The 16,675-nt window shown below is 36.7% G+C and overlaps 1 protein-coding gene across 1 annotated transcript in view; it reads right to left on the reverse strand.

Annotated features, from left to right (window-relative positions):
- LOC141400145 (uncharacterized) overlaps positions 1-10,464 on the reverse strand; it is a 406,721-nt gene extending 396,257 nt beyond the window's left edge. The window contains exon 1 of the mRNA XM_073979595.1: positions 9,654-10,464. The gene's annotated coding sequence lies outside the window, so the exon portion shown is untranslated. The remainder of the gene's footprint in view (positions 1-9,653) is intronic.
- Between the last annotated feature and the right edge of the window lie 6,211 nt (positions 10,465-16,675).

The raw sequence follows: 16,675 nt of genomic DNA on the forward strand, positions 1-16,675 counted from the left end.
AAACAAAAAATCGCCGTAGCGGATTTGTTTTTAGGTTCGCGTCACATTTTTAGGTTTTTTTTAGGTTTTCACGATTTGCTTGAAAATATTAATTCTTATCGAAATGGAAGTAACGAAAATCTTATAGCTGCTGAGATTCTCTACAAATTTGTCCTAGGTTGTATCATTTTTGAGATACATATATAAGTTTATGTTGGGAAATTGCAGTCATGGCATTTTTTATAAGGAGACGATACAGTCTGTGAATTGTCCCAATTTGAACTTTTATATCTCAAAAATTGTTAAGCCTACAAAAAGGTCAACTTATAGAGAATTGTCACAACTACAAGTCCTAATAAATCCCATTTCGATAGGACTAGCGGTTTCAAAGCAAAATCGTGAAAACCTAAAAAAACTCTAAAAATGTGAACTTTGACCGCGATTTATATAAAAAGTGCTACGGCGATTTTTTTTGTTTATTGATTTTTCTTATTATGAACATTGTAATTTCATAATCCGCAAAAACTTCCCAGGTGTAAGCACCTTCCATTTAAAGTTGGTTCAAGAGCACCTTGTATATTCTTGTTAACTGGGACAACATTCTACCCATGTGTATGCATATATATGTATGAAATATCATTTCGTATGTATCATATTGGAATTCTTGATGTTCGGTCTATTACAGTTAGAAATGTGGTTCCTTTAGCAACATTTCATTTAATTAGTATCCTAGCTAGAACAGTAATTTCTTTAATGATATTTTCCAGGAATGTCATCATCAGAAAATTGTATTCTTTAAAAATTGAGAGAGAGTCTACAAAAATGAAATTATTTTTTACCGTTCTTTAAGGACATCACTGCCAGAAACACGAAACTACTAATAACTTCTACACCTTTCAAACAACAAAATTTCAGTAGTAAGATAAACTAAAAAAGTTTTTGGCCTAGTCATACGCAGAGTTGCCCGGCGACATTTTATTTTTCCATTGAAAAGTTTGACATTTTAGCATAACCGTTCTCAGTACTGTTTGGCGTACGACCACCTGTTGAGCTTTTTACAGCGATTTTGAACAATCACTTTACACAAAAAAAGTAATTTACTTGTGTGCATTTTCGTCCGATCATTGTTCACAATTTTCGACGTGGATAATCACGGCAAGAGTGCATCGATTAAATTAATTATTTGTACGCCGGGTGCCACCGTGGTACAATGGTATGCACACCCATCTTTCACGCTGAAAGTCGCGGATTCGATTCCCCGGCCAGGCAACATCAAAAATTTCAACGGTGGCAAAATACCCCTCGGCAATAAACAGTAGGTCCCAAATCATTGAGCTAATATGAATCGGGGTGCACTTATTGATATGAGAAAAGTCTCCCTTGCCCCGTATGGGATGTTTGTGGAACAATTATATGTCGATAAAGGACCATCCTATAGCATTATAAAAAATTGGTTGAATTAATTCCATCGAGGCCCACACTCGCTAAAAATTAAAGGTCGTGAGGGTTGCCCAAAACGACCGTTGTGCCAGAAAAAAATTAAGCCGTGTGTGAACGGATAATGTTAGATCGCAATGTTATATACTGTGAGATAGAGGCATTCTTGTGCAGTTATTCCACCAACTAACGTTTGATATTGCATGAACACTTGGCGGCAAAAATTGGGTTTTTCTCGTTGGATCCCGTGCAAGAAATTCCGAAAAAATTCGATCGCGATGCTTCAAAAGGCGTTTATAAGATCGATTTAGGTGACGTATCATGGAACTATGCGTATGAGCTCAAAAAATAGCAGCAATCGACAGAAGATGCTGTGAAAGCGTTCAAAAGCCATATTTTGGAGGTGTCTCAATCAAACCACTGTAAACAACACAACGTTTTATTACGTTTAGACTAAAAACTGTCAAACTTTCCAAGAAATGTCAAATTGCGTGTTGCGTAGGCCAGAAACTTTTTAGTTTCCCTCGTAAGATAAATATAGATAGATATATTTCTCATTTCTCATTGGCGAACAATGCCAAATTTTCTCCTTTAATAAATTAGTTGTTTTAAAATATTAAAACAACAACAATGGGATTAGGCCAGACTGTTTTGAAAAACAAAATTGCAAAATCTATCCCAATAAAAAACCCCACCAATGATCTAATTGAAGAGACGGGCACGGTTATATTGTTGCCGTAATAAACAGACCAACAAAATTTTGTTATGTTGCCTTCGTTTTAATTCAACGACACATAACAATGGAGAAGGTTTGTCTTTGTTTCGCAAACACTTTCGTTAGGGTTGTGTGAGGTTGCCAAGGAAAGACTTCTTTCTCACTGAAGTTGTTCTTTGGTCATGCTTATACTTCGAGCTGACGATTAATGTTTGGGTATAGAAAGTTTTTTGTTGAAGAATTTATTGAAAAATAACTTCGGTGGTGAATATCCACAAAGAAGATAAAAGGGGATAAAAGGGAACCAATGCCAAATTTTCTCCACTAATAAATTAGTTGTTTTAAAATATTAAAACAACAACAATGGACAGACTACTTTGAAAAAACAAAATTTCAAAAGCTATCCATTAGCTATCCCAAAATTGCAAAAGCTATCCAGTAATGATCTTGATATATTTAGAATAGAAACTTGTGACTATTCCATTGCCACCAACTATGCTGATGTAAGTGGTAAAATATATGTTATATATGTAACTATAGTTACAACATAGTATATTCAATGATCTCACAGTTTTAATTGTGTGTAGTGTAGAGCCGCATTTATATTTTAATACTGACAAAATTGTTCGACGAAGTTGGAGGTTTGATCAAAGAAAATTCCAATAATTTTTAACATTGATATAGATGGGATTCTACCCAGTATTTACCCAAAACTTGGGTAAATACCAGGTAAATACCAAATAAATATCTTTTTTGGGTGTTTATTTGGGTAAATAAAATTTTATTTTGAAATCAAAATTTTGTTTTTTCTGTCAGACAGAAAATCAAAAAGAATACCAGAAAAGCGGTAAAACCACGCGGACTAAACTTTTTATACGTCAAATCGGTCGTTGGAGTTGCTTGAGCGAAACAGTTAACGAAGAATGCAAAAATTATAGCTTTTTCTAGGAGGACTCAAATCTCAAGATTATTTGCTGAAGTCGTGGGTTAATCCATCTGATATATCATAAAGTTTGGATTTCGATCCACCATTTATGATTTTCTGCAAGAAGATATACAACAAACTGCTCTAAAAGTTGTCAAATACAGAAAATATGATGTCTAAATATATGAGAGATTTACCAAAATATGGACCAAAATTGATCATATTTAAAATTGCCCCGTATCCAAAATCGGTAATTTTATTTATTAATCATTTAAAATTTGGTAAATCACTGCGTTTTCGCATCTAATTTCATGATTTTAGTTTCTGTAGTTTATACCCACAATTCGGGTAAATACCCGGGTATGTACCCATTTCTACCTAATTTACCTATTTTAATGTGTATTTACCATTTGGGTATTTACCCATTTCCCATCTCTAAACATTGATCGGTTAGAATTAATGTAGTGAAATTGACTATTGTGAGAAATATATATAATCCTTAGTTTAAAATTTAAATTTTACGGGCATATTCCGACATATTACGAACATAAAACTTGAAAACCAACTCCTGATATAACGTGTCGCAGTCATATAAACTAAATTCCGTGGAAAACTAGTACACAGAGGAAGTGGTGTAGAGTATCATATGGTCTTACTTGTTTTATTTGTTTCGTATGTGATTTTATTCAATAAATTTTCGCCAGTGTAGCACTGTGTCGCGATTTCATATTAACGGTGGCCAAAAACAGAAGAAAACTTCTGATTCATAGAAAACTTGAAATATTAAATTACTTTAAACTAAGTTGGGAAGAAATATTGGAAAAAGTTTGAAAATTATTTTGCATACTATACATTTTACTATGTACCGGCAGGGGTTTTCAGAGCTTTTGGGTCATTATCTCAGGAAGTATGGACTTACACCTGAAAAAAATTACCGTTGTAATATGGACCGAGTAAACAACCTTTTGCAAAAAATTCAAATACTAAATCCGAGAAGAGTCCTTAAGTAGCACTTTTCCCAAATTTTGTGTGAACTGATACATTACTGGATTAAATAATACGATGTGCAAAGTTTAGATCAATCAGAAACTTCCTGCGAGAGTTATCTTGAGGACTTGCAATTGTAGTAGGTGAAATCTGTGTTTTTCGGGGAGCTTTTAGGTCATTATCTTAGGAAGTTTGGACTTGCCTCCGAAAAAACTGTGGTACTGTAAAAGGGGTCGCAAGCATAACCTGGTGAAAAAAAAAATCAAAACGATCCTAGTGGAGCTCTTAAACTTCACTTTTTCCGAATTTTGTGTGGGAGGTAACCGAAGGATTGGACCGACATAGTCCATATTCGAGCCCGATCTATATGTGGAGGGAATAATACGATGTTCAAAGTTTGGACCAAACCGATTGCTCCCTTCTAGGGTTACACTGTGCAACATTTTTAAGGTAATCTTATGCAAACAATTTGTGTTGAGGATTTTTTGAAAGTGCAGACCCAAATGACAAAAATCCTAGTTGGTTTTTGTTGTGTCAGATGCAGCTTCGATTTTATGGCCCCATCTAAACATGGTTAAATATTGACTTTTTAAAGCAATTCTGGACTATATCTCTGAAACCTATGTGAATCTTCATCTGACCTCTGAAGCAGATTTGTAGATAAGGGCAAGAATAAAATATTTGAAGAAATAATGAACTCGAAAAATAACATTTATTGCCTCAAATTGTATAAAATATCGAAAATTTTCATAATTTTTATACATTTCGCACCATATCTTCAAAACCGTTATTTTTTTCTGAAAAATTTCTTTTGGAAAAATATTCGCTGGAATGTTATACGCAACTCTTCTTATACACTGTTTCTATCTCGTTGTTTTCTGTTGAAATCCGAAATGCTAGAATAAACTGTCGATGTAAACTGTGTTTGAAATACGTGTTGTAAAATATATGATGCAAAATACCGCTGAAACAACATGAAGTAAGCATTTTAGAGTTTCAGAATGTTCCGAAGAATTGCTGAGAACATTATTTGGAAGATTTGTACTTTAAAAAATGCATACTAGATGTTGTTTGCATTTTCAGTGTTGCATAGTGTTATCGAATTTTGAACTTTTGTGGGGGAGGTAGTGCGCACCAGCCAGCCAGGCAGACAGAAAGACGGACATGACTAAATCGAAATCCAAATCCAATCCAAATTGTATGAACCTAAGTTTGTCCAAACATACATGGGGTCTAAAACCATTATTTCGATGAGGCACATTTTCCGTCATATCAATGTGAACATAACCTCATTAGCCTAAAGGATGAGAATATAAAAATTAAAACAATAATATTTGATAATGCATAATAAAATGAGTGGTTCCTAAAAAAGAGTTTCTGAATATTATATTTTCATGATTTCGGTACAAATGCTCTGTTCTAGTTAACTTCTGGTAAACCGTCAGCAAGCCCTTTTTCAAATTTATTAAAAAAAATCGCTTAATGTGTTTATCACAATGACAGAGCTTTACTCAATCTATTGATATTTTGTTAAATGGATTGTACTCTTTTTCTGATTTTATGTATTTAAAATATAAAATTTTTGTTTGTCCTTTTCAGTACTTTCCCTCCAATATTATGACAAAAGACTTTGATATGGTATGGTATTTGATGGTATTATCCTAATACCATTAAAATTGAATGACATTACGACCATACATAAATCAACTTTATTCAAAATAAAATAATAGGCAATTTTCTTTCCCTCCAAAAAAGTCTCACGAAAATATAAATTCTTAAACATGTATGTATGTATGTACGGTACACACAAAACAAAAAAATTAATGCGAAGAGAATTGTGTATCCTTCCGTCTAGTGTTGAGCGTAAAGGATAAGTGATGGATTTCGTGATTGTTGTAATACACATTCTTGTAAGTACAAAATTCTGTAATAAACATAAAATTACGCACTGATACATAAGTACAGACAGCTCTTGATATGTGCGATTCACTTTAGTGGAAAAATATTATGCAAATTGGCGTGTATAATGACGTTTTAGGGAAATTCAGATATAATGAAGATGTGACATCATATGGAATTTACACGGTGTGACTAACAAATTTAAATGGAAGGTGCTTACACCTCGGAAGTTTTTGCTGATTCTGAAATGAGAAATATCAAGAAACAAAAAAAAAAAAATCGCCGGAGAGATTTTAAAATAAATCGCGATTTAAGTTCAAATTTTTAGGAGTTCTTAAGGTTTTCACGATTTTGCTTGAAAACTGCGAGTTCTATGTAAATGGGCCTAAAGAAAATGTTGTAGCAGAGAAAATTCTCCACAAGATTGGCCTTTATGATATTTTCGTAGGTTTTACCGTTTTTGAGATATGGAAGTTCAAATTGGGACAATGCACTGACTGTTTCGTCCCAAAGAGTTTGTCGAAACTTAACGTACCTTCTATACAAAAAATTAAAAATATTTTGCAGTTTATGTTACTCCTTGTGGTCCTACTTACAACGATATTATATTTTTGTGGGCTAGTCCATACTTCCTGATCTAATGATCCAAAAGCTGTAACTTATAGAGTGATCAACTGAAATGACTGCTGGGGACGATATCTATCAAAAGGAATGATTTCCAAAATAAGATCCAGATCCGAAATGAACTATGTCGGTCCATTCTTTCAGGTACCTATGCGTCCATGCGTCCGTGGTAATCATTCAAGGATTCAGAAAAACTGTGTTAGGTAACTGAAAGGATTTGTCTTTTGCCTGCAGGCAGGTCAAGTTCAAAGATGGGCTATATCGGTCCATGTTTTGGACTAGACCTCATATAGCCGTACTACCGTACTTCCAGTATTTTGACGGTCTTTGCTACATTTCAGACCGAACTAGCTATAATTTGGCATTTAACGTTCAAAGTGGTCAAAAACGCATGTGGTCAGAAAATTTATCTACTAACATGAAAGAACGACGTTATGTTCGGCCAGACCGAACTAGTTATACCCTCCACCATGAGTTGTATGGAAGTAAAATGAAACAATTAGTTTCCTTTCGTTTATGAAGAAGACTAAATACAAAATTTCAGCAAGTTCGGTAAAACAATGTGACTAACCTTCAAAATACCGGAATTCGGGAGGCACCATTCCATTGGGGCTATATCAAAACATTGATCTATACCTACAAATGTCTGGCGGAAATTTTTAGATTCAAGGAAGCCTAAAAACCAAATTTCTGATATTTCTTTAAAACCTACAAAATACCGAAAATCAAGAAGTATGCTTCTATGGGGGATATAGTAATCAGCGGTCCTATACTTATAATTCTCTTCTGGAATATTTAATAACCCCATGGAAGACTAAATAACAAATTTCAGCTTTTCGGTGGGATATTGACGTCACAACCTTCAGAATTACGACAATCGGGAGGTTGTAAGGTTGCTGTGTCCACAACCTTCAAAATACCGAAAATGAAGCCGTGGACCTATACCGGCAAATTTCTGGGAGAATGTTGTATAACCCCAACGAAGACTAAGTACAAATTTCAGCCATTTCGGTGTAATAATAAGGCTAAACCCTTAAAAATACCGAAAATCGGGTGGTACCGTCTATGGAGCTATATAAAGGCGTGTACCTATACCGACAAATTTCATATGCAACGTTTATTACCCCAAATGAAGACCAAATACCAAATTTCAGCCATTTCAATGGAATATTGAGGCCACAACCTTCAAAATACCGGAAATAGATAGGTACCGTTCTCTGGGGGCGTGGACCTATACCGACCAATTTCATATGTTTTGGTACCTTAAATGAAAACCAAATTCCAAATTTCAGCCATTTCGATGGAAGATTGAGGCAAACTCCTTCAAAATACCGGAAATAGCGAGGTACCGTTCTATGGGGGTCAATACTAAGGCGTGGACCTGTACCGACAAGTTTCTGGGGGAAAGTTTTATACCCCAATATTTCAGCTATTTCTGAGGAATATAAAGGCCACAACCTTCAAAACACCGAAAATCGGCAGGTACCGTATTATGGGGGCTATATGAAGGCGTAGACCTATACCGACAAATTTCTTATGGAACGTTTAATACCCAAATACCAAATTTTACCCATTTCGATGGATTACTGTGGCCACAACCGTAAGATTTATGCCCCCAACAAAGACTAAGTACCAAATTTTAGACATTTCGGTGTGATAATGAGGCTAAAACTTTCAAACTACCGAAAAGCGGGAGGTACCGTTCTATGGGGGCTATATCAAAACGTGGACCGATATAGCCCATTTGCAATACCAAACATCCTGGAAACTTCTATACCAAATTACAAAGCTCTACCTTAAAAATTGCGAGCTGTATCTTGATTTCAGCAGACGGAGGGACGGACGGACTTGGTTACATCGACTTAGAATTTTACCCTGATCAAGTATATCTCGTATATACTTCATAGTGTCTTCGATGAATATTTCGATGTGTTACAAACGAAATGACAAATTTAATTATACCCTCCATATTATAGTGGAGGGTAAAAAAATTGTGGCATAGGCCCATGTTATGGTATAGACTCTATGTAATAGGGTATTTTTACGGTTTTAGTTCCATTTCCACACCGAATTAATCGTCATTTGGCATTTATGGTTCGAAATGGTTAAACAACGTATCCACCAAAAATTGTGGACATAGGTCCATGCTTTGAAATAGCCCTTACATTACAGTACCACCCGATTTTGGGTAATTTGTCGCTAAAAAAACATACATAATAAATATTGTGGACAAAGGTCCATGTTTTCGAATAGCACCCAAATTATGGTATCTTCTCCACAAAAATGATAGGCATAGGTCAGCCCCCATATATGTATATACATTTGGGGCCTAAATCGGCTTAATTGTGCATTTAGGATTTCCAATGTTCAAGAAATGTCTCCACCAAAAGTTGGTGCACGTTTGGAATAGCACACCACATAAAACGGTACCGCCCGATTTAAGGTATTTGAATGTCATTTGGCATTAGTGTTCAAAGTGGATAAACTTAAACTTCTCCACCAAAAATTGCGGACGTAAGTCGACCGCAAATTGTGGTATATCCTCCATATAACTGTACCGCCCTATTTCCGGTATTTTCAAGTTTTTACCTGAACGAATTAGTTAAAATAAGGTATTTAGGATTATCAGTGGTCAAAAAACTTCCCTACCTAAAATTGTGGTTATTCGAGCTTTCGTAACAGAAAAGAAAACTATTTATTCCATCTAAGTTCACAATATTTCATGGTGTAGGGTATAAAAAGTTCAACCCGGCCAATCTAAGCTTTTTTACTGGTTGTTTATTTGAATATTTGCTCTTCAATAATTTCAATTCTGTGGAGTCGACTGTTCATTCATTTACTATCTGTGACAAATGTTACGAGTGAAATCAGGCAAATAAATTGCAAAAGAAAAAAATACAACATAAAAGTACACATAAAATGTCCCCTCTTTTCTTTTTATCCATCCGGCACATGTCTTATATGCGCATAAAATTACAAACACCAACATTTCCTTATAAATCAACCAAAGTCTCGCCTCATACTGACAACAAAAATAAACAATAACAACAATGCTCAGCAGAAACTTTTCAATATTGGTAAACTTACCTAAAACTCTGTTGGCTTGTCTAGGGAATTCCGACGGAATTTCGTGATGTCTCGTTACATTGTTTATTATGAGGCCATATAACGCCAGAGAATTGAAGTGCTGCTATAACTCCGTAGATTTTATTTGTAAATGTGGGTGAACGTATGCGTGATGGATGGGTGTGTGTGATATGGTGGTATCAGCGTTTAAGCCTGGCCAAACAATAAACCAAATCTTTATATGTGTGTGTGCTATTTTTGAGACAATGAATGTGGAGCTCTACTGCGCTACCGTGTCAACGAATATCCTTCCTTGGTTTCAATTATTCAATTGAGTGATTTTCTCGCCAAAAATGAAATAATAAATCAAACTTAATTTGGTTGATGTTTCACAGACTTCACTGACATTTGTTTATCCAGCTTGGGCATTTGCCTTTTACTTTTTGGACTAACTTTAATAAACTTTGAACTTTTACCACAACATTAGTGAGCTCATTAATTTTTGCTTTATATTGGCACGCACGAACACACAAACAACAACAAGAGGAAACTCTGAAGACTAAATTAACATTAATTGGATTTCCATTTTTTTGATCTTCGTATTATTTCATTAATTCATTAATTCACTTCAATGCTTTTCACAAAAAAAACTTTTTTTTTTTAAATTTTTAAATATTTTCAAAGACAAACATTTTTATTTTAAATTAATTTTTTGTTGTAATTTTGGTATTGTAAACACTTTCACTTTTTTCCTATCCCGTTTGAAACAAAACAAAGAAAATCCGCTAAAATATTTGTGACACGCTTACCCAGATACGACAAAAATAGAACTGAGACTTTCGTTTTCATTCATAGCCCATACAGTGATGGATGCTGTATATCCTGGAAAATATTCTCTTATTTTTGGTTATGTATGTCTTTATAAATGAGAGTAAGCAAAAATGAGAGCACTGTTAACTTGAAAATGTGTAAAGAAGTTCATTCGAGCAGTGAAGCTGTAACATAATTGAAGCAGCAACAATTTGCCTGTTAGACAGGTTTCTGTAAATATAGATTAGTGTGGGTAGCTTTTCGTATTAAAATGGTTAGATATGTAACAATGACTTCATAATCGAATATAAGTTCTCTTTAGGATTTCAAGCTAGGTGAAGATCTAGTCAATGGTGTATCATATATAGATAAATTTGGAAGAATACAGAAGGGAAAGAGAATGAATTTTAAAACAAATGATTTTTTTGACAAATTTATCCTATTTAATATCAAGCAAGTTTTGCTCGGCCGGGCCGAAATTTTTTACGCGTACGAGTATTGAAATTAAATGGAAAATTGGTTTCCTATCGTTTTTATATCCTACACCACACTATGGTTCGCAACGTGCAGGTCGCATTTATTGGAATGTGTGACTAAATTCGGTCTAAAAATAATGTGTAGAATTTTATAGGAATCGTTTCAAATTAGGATATAGCTCTCATATATATATTTTCGGCCGATTTGAGGTATTTGAATAACACCCAAACACCCAATATCTGTCCAATTTTGACGTAATTTGGTCTAGAAATAAGTGTGCCACATTATATCGGAATCAGTTCAGATTAAGATATATAGATATATTTTATACATTCATAGTGGTGGTGATCTTTACCTTTCTGGTTTTACCCATATAAAATCCGAAAAAGCATGTTACGTTACCTCTCAGTTCCTACATATTATATATATACCATAATATGCACATATTACCTACCAATTTAAAATTCCAAAATACCAAATGCAATCACTTCAGTACATAATTCTTTAAAAACTTAGTATCGGGTCTTATTGATCTGAGAACACGCTGTACTAAACGCGCTTTTTTGCCATAAATGGCAAATTTGTGTTATTTTAATGGGAAAATATAGGTTAAGTTAACAATGTACCTAAATCGTAAAGTGTCTTTACCTTCTAATCTGAGAACCCGTTATCAAAAACTAAACTAACAATTTCAGCCATTTTGGTTGGATAATGTGAGGGTGACGTAGGGGATGGAAGATACCAAGGAACGGTCCTGACCGGTTTTAACATGGCAAAGCCCAGGATTTATCTTGGTCCCTCTTTCATCCCAAATGGACACTGACCTCCCCGTGGTGTCACCTGGGGAACTGCCTTTAACACCCGTTAAAGGTAGTGAGCTAACATGTGCCGCGCGTTCACCCATAAGAACGTTAAAAACTTGGGTTTGGGCGTCGGGTTAGTAACCCTCCCCTAAAAAAAACAGCCTACTATGAAAAAACGAAAGAAAAGAAAAACAAACCCCTCTAAAGTTGACGAACCCCGCAAACGTTTTAAGGACCATGATCTGCGAATCTGCACCTGGAATGTTCGCACTCTTTATAGAGAAGGTGCAGTCTTCGCATTGGCAGACGTACTTGAAAAGTACAAGACCGATATTACTGCCATACAGGAAATACGATGGATTGGGAAAGGCGTCATAACAACACCTAAAGGTGACGCACTGTATTATAGCTGCCATGACGTAAAGCATGAGTTTGGTTGTGGATTCGTAGTTAGTCGGAGACTAAAACATCTTGTATCCAGCTTCACTCCAGTGAATGAAAGACTTGCTGCAATTCGAATAAAAGCTAAATTCTTCAACATCAGCTTTATCTGCGCTCATGCTCCCACTGAAGAAAAGGATGAACAGACCAAAGATATATTTTACGAGCGCTTAGAAGAAACATATGACCGTTGCCCTGCCCATGACATTAAAATCATTCTAGGCGATTTTAATGCCAAAATTGGAAAGGAGAATATCTTTGGCCCAACAGTCGGGAAATTCAGTCTCCACAGTGAAACATCTGACAATGGTATGAGACTGATAGACTTTGCAGCTGCAAAAAACATGGTAGTTAGCAGTACCAGATTTAATCATCTCGATATTCATAAGGGCACCTGGCTGTCTCCAGATCAGAAAACAAGAAACCAAATTGATCATGTTGTGATAGATGGAAGACATTCATCGAGCGTGTTGGATGTACGATCGTTCCGAGGCGCAAACATTGATTCGGACCACTACCTTGTTGCAGCAAAGGTACGCACCCGCTTAAACGTAGCAAACAAAGTACGAACAGACACAACACGAAAGTTAGACATCGGTAAGCTGCAATCACAACAGATAGCCACAGCATATTCCACTCAACTAGCCCAATTGCTTAATCAAAGCCCTCCTCATCCCGATAACATATCAGCGCAATGGCAAAGCATTGCCCACTCCATGCAAACAGCCGCAAAATCCATACTTGGATACCAGAGACCTCCACCAAGGAATCCATGGTATGATGAGGAGTGTCGTACTGCCACCGAAGAGAAAAATGCGGCATATAAGGCTACTTTACAATCCGTAGCAACGCGTAGCGCACGAGAGAGATACAGGGAGAAAAGGAGAGAGGAGAAACGTCTTTTCCGCAGGAAAAAGAGAGAGATGGAAAAGCGGGAGTGTGAAAAAATCGAGATGTACAGGAGCCAGAATGAAGTCCGAAAATTCTACCAAAGAGTCAAGCATCAAACTGATGGCTTTGGTACAGGCACATCCTCCTGTAGAGACCAGCAAGGTAATTTGGTAACTGATACAGATAGTGTACTCAGGATATGGAAAGACCATTTTTAAAATCTGTTGGTATCCAATAGCAGCGAAGACGACGAAGATACCACAGTCCCAATCCCAGAAGATGGTATTGAATGTATACCGCCCAGCCAAGATGAGGTAAAGACAGCAATAAATCGGCTGAAGAATAATAAGGCAGCAGGGGCCGATGGCTTACCAGCCGAGCTGTTCAAAACCGGAGGCGACACGCTGATAAGGTGTATTCATCAGCTAGTTAGCACCATCTGGCAGGAAGAACGAGTACCCGACGATTGGAACCTGAGTATCCTGTGCCCCGTCCACAAGAAGAGAGATAAGACTGTATGCTCTAACTATAGGGGCATAAGTCTACTCCCTATTGCCTACAAGATCGTGTCAGGGATATTGTGCGAACGACTAAAGCCAATGGTCAACGATATTATTGGACCATACCAATGCGGCTTTAGACCTGGCAAGTCCACCATTGACCAGATATTTACCCTGCGGCAAATCCTGGAGAAGACCCAAGAGATGCAGATCGACACCTACCACCTTTTTGTCGATTATAAAGCAGCCTTCGACAGTCCGCTGCGCTCAAAGGTATTCCAAGCCATGTCTGAATTTGGTATTCCCGCAAAGCTCATCCGGCTTTGTAAAATGACTTTAACTGACACGAGGTCCTCAGTAAAAATAGGAAAGAACCTCTCCGAAGAGTTTGGTACCAAAAGAGGTTTCAGACAAGGAGACAGCCTTTCGTGTGACCTCTTCAACATCCTGCTAGAAAAGGTTATACGAGAGGCAAACGTCAAAAGAAGTGGCACAATCTACACCAACAGTCACATGTTACTTGCTTATGCTGATGATATAGACATCATGGGTCGATCAGTAAAAGAAGTAACTGATACCTTTATAAAGGTCGAAGGAGAATCTGCTAAAGTGGGTCTGGCGGTAAACGGTGAGAAGACCAAGTTGATGGTGTCGACGCGCAATGCGTCCATTGAGCTCGGACCGACTGTGGAAGTTGGTTCCTATAATATTGAGGTAGTAAAAGACTTCGTCTACCTCGGCACCTCCGTCAACACAACAAACGACATCAGTTGTGAAATAAAAAGAAGAATTGTATTGGCCAACAGATGCTACTTTGGATTAAGTAAGCAGTTTAAAAACAAAGCCACATCTCGTCAAACAAAAATAACGCTCTACAAAACACTGATACTACCCGTGCTGATGTATGGCTCCGAAGCCTGGGTACTTGCGCAAGCAGACATGGCAGTGCTTGGTGTGTTTGAGAGAAAAATTCTTCGAAAGATCTATGGACCAATCTGCGTTGACGGTGAATATCGACGTCGCATGAACCACGAGCTGTATCTGCTATACAACGACATGAATATTGTTAAACGTATCGAGATGCAGCGATTGCGTTGGCTAGGCCATATCATAAGAATGAGCGATGATGAACCCGCTAAAAAGGCGTATGAATACATGCCACATGGCGGTGCACGCAGAATTGGCAGGCCAAGGAATAGATGGCGCAAACAAGTGGATGATGAGATGACAAGGCGCGGTATTCCAGTGTGCAAAGCAACAAATAGAGAGGAATGGAGATCTCTTCTTAGTTCGGCCTATAGAACATATGTTCTGTAATGGGCCAGCTAAGTAAGTAAGTAAGTAATGTGACTAAAACCTTCGAAATACCGAAAGTCGGGAGGTACCGTTCTGTGGGGGCTTAATCAAAACCTGAATCTGCACTGACAAATTTCTGGAGGAAGGTTTGGTAGCCCCAACGAATACAAATTACCAATTTTCAACCATTTTGGTGTGAATATAAATGAAGAATCCTGGAAATACCGTAAATCGGCGGCACTGTACTGTAGGGGCTACATCAAAACGTGTACCTATATTGAAATATTCTGGGAGAAAGGCTATGGCTAAGAAGACTAAATACCTACATCGGTGTGATAATGACGCAAAAACCTTGAAAATGTCGAAAATCGGGACAAAACTTGGAGCAAGTTTTGTAGCCCCCAAATAGAACGAAATACCAAATTTCAATCACTTCGGTGTGATAATGAGGACAAAACCTACAAAATACCAAAAATCGGGACGTACCGTTATATGGAGGCTACATCAATACGTGGAACTATACTGGCAAATGTCTGGTTTAAAATATTGTAGCACCAACACGGTGCTCTTGAAGCAACTTTAAATGGAAGGTGCTTACACCTGGGATGTTTTTGTGGATTCTGAAACTACAATGTTCATAGATGAGAACAATAAAATAAAACAAAAAAAATAGCCGGATCACTTTTTAAATAAATCGCAATTCAAGTCGCCTTTCTTTAGCCATATTTCGATAATCGAAAATCGCGAAAACCTAAAATAGACCCAAATATGTGAATTTTGACAGCGATTTATTTAAAAATCCCTCCTGCGATTTTTTTTGTCTTTGGATTTTTCTCACCTATGAACATTGCTTTTTCAAAATCCACAAAAACTTCCCAGATGTAAGCGGTTTTCACTTAAAGTTAGTTATGGCGCACCATGTATGACATTGTGTTATAAGGTAGTGATTCAGTCAATGCATTGTCCCAATTTGAACTTCTATATCTCAATAACAGTAAAACCTACGAAATTATAATACAGGTCAGTCTTGAAGAGAATTTTCACAGCTACAATATTTTTTTTAGTCCCATTTCGAGAGGACTTGCGGTTTCAAAGCAAAATCGTGAAATCGCGATTTATTTAAAAAGCGCTCCGGCGTTTTTTTTTGTTTTTTGATTGTTCTTATCTATGAACATTGTAGTTACAGAATCCGCAAAAACTTCCCAGGTGTAAGCACCTTAAAGAGCACCGTGCCAAGGAGAACTAAATGCCAAATTTCATCCATTTCGGTGTAATAATGAGGCTAATACCTTTAAAATACCGAAAATCCCAGAGAAGACAAAATACCAAATTTCTGTTTACTTCTAAAACCATCTAAATATATATGGCGAAGTTTTGTGACCACTGGAACATCAAACGTTAAATTACAGATAGCAAAAATCCCAAAAAAAAAAAATCGGTAATGCGGGGGCTATACCGAAACATGGCCCAATGTTGAACATATTTGTCGGAGTAGTTTTGTGACTACTGAGAGCCTCACATGTCAAATTGAAGATACTTCCTTATAAAAGTAGCTATAATCCTATAAATACCCGAAATCGGCAGGTATCGCTATATGAGGGCTATACCAAAACATAGACCCATGTTGACATTTTTAGTGATTATGTTGTATGACCTCCATGAACCCAAATGTTAAATTACAGGTAGTTCGGGAAGTACCGTTGTATGGGGGATATACCGAAACATGGACCTATGTTGAAATTTTTTGATGGAATAGTTTTGTGACACCTGGGAGCGTCAAATGTAAAATTGTGGGTCATTCCGTCAAAACAGTAGCTATAATCCT

Source organism: Musca autumnalis, unplaced genomic scaffold (assembly GCF_047663935.1).
Source record: "Musca autumnalis isolate F117 unplaced genomic scaffold, ASM4766393v1 scaffold_3, whole genome shotgun sequence".
Lineage (NCBI taxonomy): Eukaryota > Metazoa > Arthropoda > Insecta > Diptera > Muscidae > Musca > Musca autumnalis.